Source organism: Carassius gibelio, chromosome B5 (genome assembly GCF_023724105.1).
Source record: "Carassius gibelio isolate Cgi1373 ecotype wild population from Czech Republic chromosome B5, carGib1.2-hapl.c, whole genome shotgun sequence".
NCBI lineage: Eukaryota > Metazoa > Chordata > Actinopteri > Cypriniformes > Cyprinidae > Carassius > Carassius gibelio.
The window spans coordinates 6,384,566-6,397,666 of record NC_068400.1 but is presented as its reverse complement, the minus strand read 5'-3'; the positions used below and the strand labels follow the sequence as shown (position 1 = coordinate 6,397,666).

The 13,101-nt window shown below is 37.9% G+C and overlaps 2 long non-coding RNA genes across 3 annotated transcripts in view; one reads left to right on the top strand and one right to left on the bottom strand.

Moving 5' to 3' along the window:
- LOC127957739 (uncharacterized) overlaps positions 1 to 13,101 on the top strand; it is a 180,308-nt gene that overhangs the window by 47,151 nt on the left and 120,056 nt on the right. The gene's annotated exons all lie outside the window — the stretch shown is intronic.
- The window catches only part of LOC127957741 (uncharacterized), a 65,158-nt gene that overhangs the window by 48,956 nt on the left and 3,101 nt on the right, over positions 1 to 13,101 (bottom strand). Inside the window, exon 2 of the long non-coding RNA XR_008153841.1 lies at positions 1,155 to 1,526. This is a non-coding gene — a long non-coding RNA (uncharacterized LOC127957741). The remainder of the gene's footprint in view (positions 1 to 1,154; positions 1,527 to 13,101) is intronic.

The window sequence follows — 13,101 nt, the reverse complement described above, 5'->3', positions numbered from 1 at the left end:
TAAGCCAGGGAATATTTTGAGCCCAGTTTCCTTCAAATAGGCTAATGCATTAAAAAGTTATTAGCATTTTAAAAAGTGTAATTACTCATGGTTAATGAATGGTTTATTACTCTTGACCAATAGGTGGCGCTGTTACCAAATTTATGTGGCATGGTCAGTGTGAGGTGGCGATGACACATACAAAGTTTGGTGCAAATATGTCAAAGTGTTGCAGAGATACAGCCTCAAATGCATTTTGGCACCCTTCCAGCAAATTCGTTGATGCGCTAAATGAGAACCGTTACGTATATCGACACAAAATCCATAACTTTTTGCCAGCATGGTCTGAAGATGATTCACGTCAAATTTGGTGAAAATTGGGCTAACGGTCTAGGAGGAGTTCGAAAAAGTAGGTTTTCAACATTAAGCAAAATGGCGGACAGGAAGTAAGACCAATTTTCACATTATTGGTATCAATACTCTTGGCATGACCCACAGAATATAGCGAGACCATTTTAATTTTAATAGACTAATTTATTCAAAAGTTATTAGCGTTTATGTGATATTTCATTATAACTATTGGCCACAAGGTGGCGCTGCCACCAAACTTTTTGAGTACCTTCAGGGCATGGAGCCGAATATTTTTGTAATTATTTGCGAAACGATACGATGCTGCGTTCAAAAAATACAGCATTTTGAAACATAATTCAAAATGGCCGACGCCTAAAATGGCCGACACAGGAAAATTGGATATCATTCGACTCGACATGACTCACTGAATCTAAAGAGACCAGTTGTGTGATTTTTGGCCAAACCATTCAGTAGTTATAAGCCAAAATATGCATTTTTCATATCTCCTGACCACTAGGTGGCGCTGTGTCGAAACACAGCAGGTAGTCTCAGTTCATGCTTGTTATAACACACGCCAAGTTTGGTCTCAATATGACAAACCGTTGCCGGGATATAGCCTCACGTGCATGTTTGCGTGCTTTTCGTCAAATTTGTTTACGTGTCATTCGACAACAGTTGGACGAATCAACTTGAATTCCATAACTTTTTGCCAGCATGGTCTGAAGATGATCTGAGCCAATTTTCGTGGCAATCGGACTAACCGTCTAGGACGAGTTCGAAAAAGTAGGTTTTTCGAATAATTGAAAATAGCGAAAAAACTAAACCTTGCGATTTTTGAATTTTAGGGTTCATTCGACTTGGCCTGAGCCAAGGATTCAGAGGAAAAAAGAATTTCCATTTTCTGGCTTACGGTTCAAAAGTTATTAGCATACAAACATTGAAAGTTTGGACAAGTGGTGGCGCTAGAGAGTAGGAGTTAGAGGCTTCAAATTTGCTATAGTTAATGTTGGGACTGTCCTCTATCAGTGTGCCAAATTATACAACTTTCCCGCAAACGGTTCTATGGGCTGCCATAGACTTGCGGCGGAAGAAGAAGAAGAAGAATAATAATAACGCCAACGAAAACAATAGGTGCCTACGCACCTTCGGTGCTTGGCCCCTAATAACGCCAACGAAAACAATAGGTGCCTACGCACCTTCGGTGCTTGGCCCCTAATAATAATAACGCCAACGAAAACAATAGGTGCCTACGCACCTTCGGTGCTTGGCCCCTAATAATAACGCCAACAAACACAATAGGTGCCTTCGCACCTTCGGTGCTTGGCCCCTAATAACGCCAACGATTACAATAGGTGCCTACGCACCTTCGGTGCTTGGCCCCTAATAACGCCAACGAACACAATAGGTGCCTTCGCACCTTCGGTGCTTGGCCCCTAAATATAGCTGCAAGCAGCAATCACGGGGCCAAGCATTCCAGCGGCAACATCAGGAGCTAAGCATATGTAGCATCAGACCAAATGCAACAATGAATAATGAAATTAATAATTGCATGATTGTAATTGAAATGGCTGAAAATCGTTAATAAAAGTTCCACAGCGAGGAGCTAAGCATGGCATGGAGCATCAGACCAAATGCAACGAGTAAGAAAAGCAATTATTGGAAGAGTGTAATTGAAACAGCCAGTAAAACTCCAGTAAAATGATGCATTATCATTTTTGGAAAATAGGTGGCGCTGTAATCAAATCGCTTTGTTGTGTTCTGTGGGAGGTGACAATGTTGTGGGCAATTTCTTTCAAAATACTTACAGACCTTTAGGGCAATGAGTCGAACATGCCCACCGAGTTTCGTTCCGATCGACTTCCATTAACCTTGTCAAATAGGTGCTTAAAGTTGTTTGGCCAATGGCGGCCATGTTTTTTAAGATAAGTGAAATTCCTCATAGAGCACTTGTGCCACATTGGGCCATATCAATTTTCAAGTTGATTGGATCAACGGTTGCTTAGTTATAGCCATTTGATTTTTTTTCATCCTGTAGCGCCACCAAGTGGCAGATATGGAAAAAAAATAATAATTTGACTAAAGTTTTTGTTCATGCATATGAGTTCTGAGTTTGTTGAAGATATCTCATTTTGTTCCCGAGTTATAGCCTTTTTCGTAAAATTGGTCGACGAATTTGAATGTTTTGGGTCACCTGGTTTTTTGTTCAGTCTTGATCAAACCACTGCAATAATATTCTCTGGACTCTCTAGATCAATAATTTTCAAAAATATGTTGCATTTTGTCCTTTGGTTAGCTATAAGAGGTCATTTAGGAAAGGGCCGTGGCCACATGTAACCTAAAGCCTATAAAACTGAAACAAAAACTCAAAACTTTATGAAACTTGGTTATAACATGTGAAAGATGACCCACCAAGCATGCAAAGTTTCATTAAGATCAGAAAATAGCTGGTGCTATAACAGTTAAAATGGCCTAAAAAACAAAAGATTTCTGTTGTGAATGGCATTAAACTGCAAAAAAAAAAGGGGTAATATAATCACACATGCATTAGATCTGTATTTTTTCTAAACAATCATGCAAAATTTAACAGAGATTAGGTAAAAAAGAATACTGTAATATTTATAAAGCTTCAAAACCCAGTGTTGAATAAAAAATTGCAATTATAACCACTAGATGTCACCAGAAGACCACTAATGAGCTCACTAAAGACTAAAACATTACAGTTTATGGGCTTGTTGAGGGATTCATCTAGAAAAAATGTATATTACTATTATTTAATATTACTGTTCAAGCATTTCAGATCACATTGAGTCAAAGTTTACCAATTTATTCATACAGATATATCTAATGTTTATAATTATGCCAGATTATGATTGCAATGAAACCTGAAAAATGACATAGAAGCCCATAAAAACAGAAGACTTGCAATAGGTTTTATCACCCATCATTTATTTTAATTATCTATATATATAACAAAATGTGTGCATCTGTGTGTGGGTTTAAGCATGCTTATTGAGTATTAATATAGTAGTTTAAACATTTCATGTTTGTGTGTGTCTGTAATTCTGTTCTATTCTTTTACTGTCAGCCATATCTAGGTTATTTAAAATCAGTGCAGTACTATTATCTAGACTGTGAAATTATACATAAATTGCGTATGCTTCTTTGGAATGAAATTAAGACAACATATAACAGTTATAAAGGTTAAAGAGACAGTGTTGTATGATAAATTGCATTTACGACCACTAGATGTCACTGGAAGACCACTAATGGGCTTTGCAGAGATATAGCCTCAGACTCATTTTGTGAAGATGCCTGACATCTGAAGCAGCGCTGTACAAAAACGGTTTCGTCTATTGACACGAAATCCATAACTTTTTGTCAGCACGGTCTGAAGATGATCTGATTCAATTTTGGTGAAAATCAGACAAACGGTTGAGGATGAGTTTAAAAAAAAGGTTTTCAACATGAATCAAAATGGCGGACAGGAAGTTTTGCTTAATATGACATAATTGGTATGTATGTTGTCGGCATGTCCCAAGGAACATTTTGAGACATGTTTCATGATAATAGGCTAATGCAATCAAAAGTTATTAGCATTATTGGAAATGTAATAATTAGCGGTTATTGATTGGTTTATTACTCTTGACCAATAGGTGGCGCTGTGACCAAAATGATGTGGCGTGGTCAATGTGATGTGACAATGTCACATATTAAGTTTTGTGTAAATATCTCCAACCTTTGCAGAGATACAGCCTCAGATGCAGTTTGGCATCTTTCCAGCAAATTAGTTGGTACGCTAATTGAAAACGGTTACGTGTATCGACACAAATTCCATAACTTTTTGCCAGCATGGTCTGAAGATGATCCAAATCAAATTTGGTGAAAATCTGAGCAACGGTCTAGGAGGAGTTCGAAAAAGTAGGTTTTCAACATGAATCAAAATGGCGGACAGGAAATTTTGCCAAAATTGACAAATGGGGTATCGGTGTTCTCGGCATGACCCAAGGAATCTATCAACATCAGCTTTGTTACAATAGGCTAATGTATGCAAAAGTTATTAGCATTTTTCGAAAAAATCGTTATAACTATTGACCACAAGGTGGCGCTGCCCCCAATTTTTTTGTGTACATTCAGGGCATGGAGCCGGACATTTTTGTAATTATTTGCGAAACGATACGGAACTTCATTCTTAAGATACAGCAATTTACAACTAAATCCAAAATGGCCGACGCCCAAAATGGCCGAATTGGTATCATTCGGTATCATTCGACTCGGAATGATGCACTGAATCTAAAGACACCACTTTTGTGATTTTTGGCAAAACCGTTCAGAAGTTATGAGCAAAAACATGCATTTTTCATATCTCCTGACCACTAGGGGGCACAGCGCCGAAACACTGCAGGTAGTCCCAGGGAATGGTTGTTATAAGACCCACCAAGATTGGTCTCAATAGGCCAAACCGTTGCGGAGATATAGCCTCACGTTCACGTTTGCGTGCTTTTCGAAGAATTCGTTCATGAGCTGTTCGGAAACGGTTTGAGAAATCAACTTGAATTCCATAACTTTTTGCCAGCATGGTCTGAAGATTATCTGATTCAATTTTCGTGACAATCGGTGCAACGGCCTAGGACGAGTTTGAAAAAGTAGGTTTTACGAACAATTGACGATAGCGAAAAAACTAAGCCTTGCGATTTTTGAATTTCGGTGTCCATTCGACTTGGCATGAGCCAAGGAATCACAGGAAAAAAGAATTTTCATTTTGTGGCTTACGGTTCAAGAGTTATTAGCATCAAGTTTTTGAAAGTTTAGACAATTGGTGGCGCTAGAGAGTTTGAGTTAGAGACTTCAAATTTGCTACGGTTAATGTTCAGACAGTCCTCTATTAGTGTGCCAAATTATACAACTTTCCCGCAATCGGTTCTATGGGCTACCATAGACTTGGGGTGGAAGAAGAAGAATAATAATAATAAATATAGCTGCAAGCAGCAATTACGGGGCCAAGCACTCCAACGACAAATGTAGTAGCTAAGCATTGCATAAAGCATCACACCAAATACATTAATGAGCAATAACAGCAATTTTGGAATTATTGTATTTGAAATGGCAAAAAAAAAAAAAACACCAATACCACCTCTAGTAGCATGATTACTTGGTTTATCAAGCTTGACCAATAGGTGACACTGTTATAAAATCAATTTGGTGTACTCTGTGTGACTTTTCAATGACACACACAAAGTTTGGTGTCAATATGCCAAAGCATTCCAGGGATACAGCCTCAAGTGTCATTTTCTCATTGTGCCTCAAATTCGTCGATGTGGTATGCGAAAACGGTTTTGTCTATCGACTCAAAATCCATAACTTTGAATCAGTATAGCCTGAAGATCATTTGATTCGAATTTGGTGAAAATCGGACATACGGTTGATGAGGAGTTCGAAAAAGTATGTTTTCAACATAAATCAAAATGGCGGACCGGAAGTTCAGCTTACTGTGGTATATTTGGTATCTATGTTATCGGCATAAGCCAGGGAATATTTTGAGCCCAGTTTCCTTCAAATAGGCTAATGCATTAAAAAGTTATTAGCATTTTAAAAAGTGTAATTACTCATGGTTAATGAATGGTTTATTACTCTTGACCAATAGGTGGCGCTGTTACCAAATTTATGTGGCATGGTCAGTGTGAGGTGGCGATGACACATACAAAGTTTGGTGCAAATATGTCAAAGTGTTGCAGAGATACAGCCTCAAATGCATTTTGGCACCCTTCCAGCAAATTCGTTGATGCGCTAAATGAGAACCGTTACGTATATCGACACAAAATCCATAACTTTTTGCCAGCATGTTCTGAAGATGATGCACGTTAAATTTGGTGAAAATTGGGCTAACGGTCTAGGAGGAGTTCGAAAAAGTAGGTTTTCAACATTAAGCAAAATGGCGGACAGGAAGTAAGGCCAATTTTCACATTATTGGTATCAATACTCTCGGCATGACCCACAGAATATAGCGAGACCATTTTAATTTAAATAGACTAATTTATTCAAAAGTTATTAGCATTTATGTGATATTTCATTATAACTATTGGCCACAAGGTGGCGCTGCCACCAAACTTTTTGAGTACCTTCAGGGCATGGAGCCGAATATTTTTGTAATTATTTGCGAAACGATACGATGCTGCGTTCAAAAAATACAGCATTTTAAATCATAATTCAAAATGGCCGACGCCTAAAATGGCCGACACAGGAAAATTGGATATCATTTGACTCGACATGACTCACTGAATCTAAAGAGACCAGTTGTGTGATTTTTGGCCAAACCATTCAGTAGTTATAAGCCAAAATATGCATTTTTCATATCTCCTGACCACTAGGTGGCGCTGTGTCGAAACACTGCAGGTAGTCTCAGTTCATGCTTGTTATAACACACGCCAAGTTTGGTCTCAATATGACAAACCGTTGCCGGGATATAGCCTCACGTGCATGTTTGCGTGCTTTTCGTCAAATTTGTTTACGTGTCATTCGACAACAGTTGGACGAATCAACTTGAATTCCATAACTTTTTGCCAGCATGGTCTGAAGATGATCTGAGCCAATTTTCGTGGCAATCGGACTAACCGTCTAGGACGAGTTCGAAAAAGTAGGTTTTTCGAATAATTGAAAATAGCGAAAAAACTAAACCTTGCGATTTTTGAATTTTGGGGTTCATTCGACTTGGCATGAGCCAAGGATTCAGAGGAAAAAAGAATTTCCATTTTCTGGCTTACGGTTCAAAAGTTATTAGCATACAAACATTGAAAGTTTGGACAAGTGGTGGCGCTAGAGAGTAGGAGATAGAGACTTCAAATTTGCTATAGTTAATGTTGGGACTGTCCTCTATCAGTGTGCCAAATTATACAACTTTCCCGCAATCGGTTCTATGGGCTGCCATAGACTTGCGGCGGAAGAAGAAGAATAATAATAACGCCAACGATTACAATAGGTGCCTACGCACCTTCGGTGCTTGGCCCCTAATAACGCCAACAAACACAATAGGTGCCTTCGCACCTTCGGTGCTTGGCCCCTAATAACGCCAACGATTACAATAGGTGCCTACGCACCTTCGGTGCTTGGCCCCTAATAACGCCAACGAACACAATAGGTGCCTTCGCACCTTCGGTGCTTGGCCCCTAAATATAGCTGCAAGCAGCAATCACGGGGCCAAGCACTCCAACGGCAACATCAGGAGCTAAGCATATGTAGCATCAGACCAAATGCAACAATTAATAATGAAATTAATAATTGCATGATTGTAATTGAAATGGCTGAAAATCGTTAATAAAAGTTCCACAGCGAGGAGCTAAGCATGGCATGGAGCATCAGACCAAATGCAACGAGTAAGAAAAGCAATTATTGGAAGAGTGTAATTGAAACAGCCAGTAAAACTCCAGTAAAATGATGCATTATCATTTTTGGAAAATAGGTGGCGCTGTAATCAAATCGCTTTGTTGTGTTCTGTGGGAGGTGACAATGTTGTGGGCAATTTCTTTCAAAATACTTACAGACCTTTAGGGCAATGAGTCGAACATGCCCACCGAGTTTCGTTCCGATCGACTTCCATTAACCTTGCCAAATAGGTGCTTAAAGTTGTTTGGCCAATGGCGGCCATGTTTTTTAAGATAAGTGAAATTCCTCATAGAGCACTTGTGCCACATTGGGCCATATCAATTTTCAAGTTGATTGGATCAACGGTTGCTTAGTTATAGCCATTTGATTTTTTTTTCATCCTGTAGCGCCACCAAGTGGCAGATATGGAAAAAAAAAATAATTTGACTAAAGTTTTTGTTCATGCAAATGAGTTCTGAGTTTGGTGAAGATATCTAATTTTGTTCCCGAGTTATAGCCTTTTTCGTAAAATTGGTCCACGAATTTGAATGTTTTGGGTCACCTGGTTTTTTGTTCAGTCTTGATCAAACCACTGCAATAATATTCTATGGACTCTCTAGATCAATAATTTTCCAAAATATGTTGCATTTTGTCCTTTGGTTAGCTATAAGAGGTCATTTAGGAAAGGGCCGTGGCCACATGTAACCTAAAGCCTATAAAACTGAAACAAAAACTCAAAACTTTATGAAACTTGGTTATAACATGTGAAAGATGACCCACCAAGCATGCAAAGTTTCATTAAGATCAGAAAATAGCTGGTGCTATAACAGTTAAAATGGCCTAAAAAACAAAAGATTTCTGTTGTGAATGGCATTAAACTGCAAAATAAAAAAGGGGTAATATAATCACACATGCATTAGATCTGTATTTTTTCTAAACAATCATGCAAAATTTAACAGAGATTAGGTAAAAAAGAACACTGTAATATTTATAAAGCTTCAAAACCCAGTGTTGAATAAAAAATTGCAATTATAACCACTAGATGTCACCGGAAGACCACTAATGAGCTCACTAAAGACTAAAACATTACAGTTTATGGGCTTGTTGAGGGATTCATCTAGAAAAAATTTATATTACTATTATTTAATATAACTGTTCAAGCATTTCAGATCACACAGAATCAAAGTTTACCAATTTATTCATACAGATATATCTAATGTTTATAATTATGCCAGATTATGATTGCAATGAAACCTGAAAAATGACATAGAAGCCCATAAAAACAGAAGACTTGCAATAGGTTTTATCACCCATCATTTATTTTAATTATCTATATATATAACAAAATGTGTGCATCTGTGTGTGGGTTTAAGCATGCTTATTGAGTATTAATATAGTAGTTTAAACATTTCATGTTTGTGTGTGTCTGTAATTCTGTTCTATTCTTTTACTGTCAGCCATATCTAGGTTATTTAAAATCAGTGCAGTACTATTATCTAGACTGTGAAATTATACATAAATTGCGTATGCTTCTTTGGAATGAAATTAAGACAACATATAACAGTTATAAAGGTTAAAGAGACAGTGTTGTATGATAAATTCCATTTACGACCACTAGATGTCACTGGAAGACCACTAATGGGCTCACTAAAGACTAAAACATTACAGTTCATTGTCTCGATGATTGATTCATCTAGAAAAATATATATTACTATTATTTAATATTACTGTTCAAGCATTTAAGATCACATTGAGTGAAAGTTCAACAATTTATTCATACATGTATATCAAATGTTTACTATTATGTCAGAATATGAATGCAATGAAACCTGACATAGAAATGTAAGAAAAGAAGTCTTTCTGTGAGTTGTGTGTCACCTATAATTTATTTCAAATATCTACATACAACAAAATGTGTGGGCATGTACTTCTCTGTGTGTGTGTGTGTGTGTGTGTAATCATGCTTATTGATTATTCATATAATAGTTGAACCATTTCATTTCTGTGTGTGAGTGTCTGTGAGCCTATTCTCCATGTTAGACAATGGCACACACGAGTTTGGCTTAATTACAACAAAGCTTTGCAGAGATATAGCCTCAGACTCATTTTGTGAAGATGCCTGACATCTGAAGCAGCGCTGTACAAAAACGGTTTTGTCTATTGACACGAAATCCATAACTTTTTGTCAGCACGGTCTGAAGATGATCTGATTCAATTTTGGTGAAAATCAGACAAACGGTTGAGGATGAGTTTAAAAAAAAAAGGTTTTCAACATGAATCAAAATGGCGGACAGGAAGTTTTGCTTAATATGACATAATTGGTATGTATGTTGTCGGCATGTCCCAAGGAACATGTTGAGACATGTTTCATGATAATAGGCTAATGCAATCAAAAGTTATTAGCATTATTGGAAATGTAATAATTAGCGGTTATTGATTGGTTTATTACTCTTGACCAATAGGTGGCGCTGTGACCAAAATGATGTGGCGTGGTCAATGTGATGTGACAATGTCACATATTAAGTTTTGTGTAAATATCTCCAACCTTTGCAGAGATACAGCCTCAGATGCAGTTTGGCATCTTTCCAGCAAATTCGTTGGTACGCTAATTGAAAACGGTTACGTGTATCGACACAAATTCCATAACTTTTTGCCAGCATGGTCTGAAGATGATCCAAATCAAATTTGGTGAAAATCTGAGCAACGGTCTAGGAGGAGTTCGAAAAAGTAGGTTTTCAACATGAATCAAAATGGCGGACAGGAAATTTTGTCAAAATTGACAAATGGGGTATCTGTGTTCTCGGCATGACCCAAGGAATCTATCAACATCAGCTTTGTTACAATAGGCTAATGTATGCAAAAGTTATTAGCATTTTTCAAAAAATCGTTATAACTATTGACCACAAGGTGGCGCTGCCCCCAATTTTTTTGTGTACATTCAGGGCATGGAGCCGGACATTTTTGTAATTATTTGCGAAATGATACGGAACTTCATTCTTAAGATACAGCAATTTACAACTAAATTCAAAATGGCCGACGCCCAAAATGGCCGAATTGGTAAAATTCGGTATCATTCGACTCGGAATGATGCACTGAATCTAAAGACACCACTTTTGCGATTTTTGGCAAAACCATTCAGAAGTTATGAGCAAAAACATGCATTTTTCATATCTCCTGACCACTAGGGGGCACAGCGCCGAAACACTGCAGGTAGTCCCAGGGAATGGTTGTTATAAGACCCACCAAGATTGGTCTCAATAGGCCAAACCGTTGCGGAGATATAGCCTCACGTTCACGTTTGCGTGCTTTTCGAAGAATTCGTTCATGAGCTATTCGGAAACGGTTTGAGAAATCAACTTGAATTCCATAACTTTTTGCCAGCATGGTCTGAAGATTATCTGATTCAATTTTCGTGACAATCGGTGCAACGGCCTAGGACGAGTTCGAAAAAGTAGGTTTTACGAACAATTGACGATAGCGAAAAAACTAAACCTTGCGATTTTTGAATTTCGGTGTCCATTCGACTCGGCATGAGCCAAGGAATCACAGGAAAAAAGAATTTTCATTTTGTGGCTTACGGTTCAAGAGTTATTAGCATCAAGTTTTTGAAAGTTTAGACAATTGGTGGCGCTAGAGAGTTTGAGTTAGAGACTTCAAATTTGCTACGGTTAATGTTCAGACAGTCCTCTATTAGTGTGCCAAATTATACAACTTTCCCGCAATCGGTTCTATGGGCTACCATAGACTTGGGGTGGAAGAAGAGGAAGAATAATAATAATAAATATAGCTGCAAGCAGCAATTACGGGGCCAAGCACTCCAACGGCAATGTAGTAGCTAAGCATCGCATAAAGCATCACACCAAATACATTAATGAGCAATAACAGCAATTTTGGAATTATTGTATTTGAAATGGCAAAAAAAAAAAAACACCAATACCACCTCTAGTAGCATGATTACTTGGTTTATCAAGCTTGACCAATAGGTGACACTGTTATAAAATCAATTTGGTGTACTCTGTGTGACTTTTCAATGACACACACAAAGTTTGGTGTCAATATGCCAAAGCATTCCAGGGATACAGCCTCAAGTGTCATTTTCTCATTGTGCCTCAAATTCGTCGATGAGGTATGCGAAAACGGTTTTGTCTATCGACTCAAAATCCATAACTTTGAATCAGTATAGCCTGAAGATCATTTGATTCGAATTTGGTGAAAATCGGACATACGGTTGATCAGGAGTTCGAAAAAGTATGTTTTCAACATAAATCAAAATGGCGGACCGGAAGTTCAGCTTACCGTGGTATATTTGGTATCTATGTTATCGGCATAAGCCAGGGAATATTTTGAGCCCAGTTTCCTTCAAATAGGCTAATGCATTAAAAAGTTATTAGCATTTTAAAAAGTGTAATTACTCATGGTTAATGAATGGTTTATTACTCTTGACCAAAAGGTGGCGCTGTTACCAAATTTATGTGGCATGGTCAGTGTGACGTGGCGATGACACATACAAAGTTTGGTGCAAATATGTCAAAGTGTTGCAGAGATACAGCCTCAAATGCATTTTGGCACCCTTCCAGCAAATTGGTTGATGCGCTAAATGAGAACCGTTACGTATATCGACACAAAATCCATAACTTTTTGCCAGCATGGTCGGAAGATGATGCACGTCAAATTTGGTGACAATTGGGCTAACGGTCTAGGAGGAGTTCGAAAAAGTAGGTTTTCAACATTAAGCAAAATGGCGGACAGGAAGTAAGGCCAATTTTCACATTATTGGTATCAATACTCTCGGCATGACCCACAGAATATAGCGAGACCATTTTAATTTTAATAGACTAATTTATTCAAAAGTTATTAGCATTTATGTGATATTTCATCATAACTATTGGCCACAAGGTGGTGCTGCCACCAAACTTTTTGAGTACCTTCAGGGCATGGAGCCGAATATTTTTGTAATTATTTGCGAAAAGATACGATGCTGCGTTCAAAAAATACAGCATTTTAAATCATAATTCAAAATGGCCGACGCCTAAAATGGCCGACACAGGAAAATTGGATATCATTTGACTCGACATGACTCACTGAATCTAAAGAGACCAGTTGTGTGATTTTTGGCCAAACCATTCAGTAGTTATAAGCCAAAATATGCATTTTTCATATCTCCTGACCACTAGGTGGCGCTGTGTCGAAACACTGCAGGTAGTCTCAGTTCATGCTTGTTATAACACACGCCAAGTTTGGTCTCAATATGACAAACCGTTGCCGGGATATAGCCTCACGTGCATGTTTGCGTGCTTTTCGTCAAATTTGTTTACGTGTCATTCGACAACAGTTGGACGAATCAACTTGAATTCCATAAGTTTTTGCCAGCATGGTCTGAAGATGATCTGAGCCAATTTTCGTGGCAATCGGACT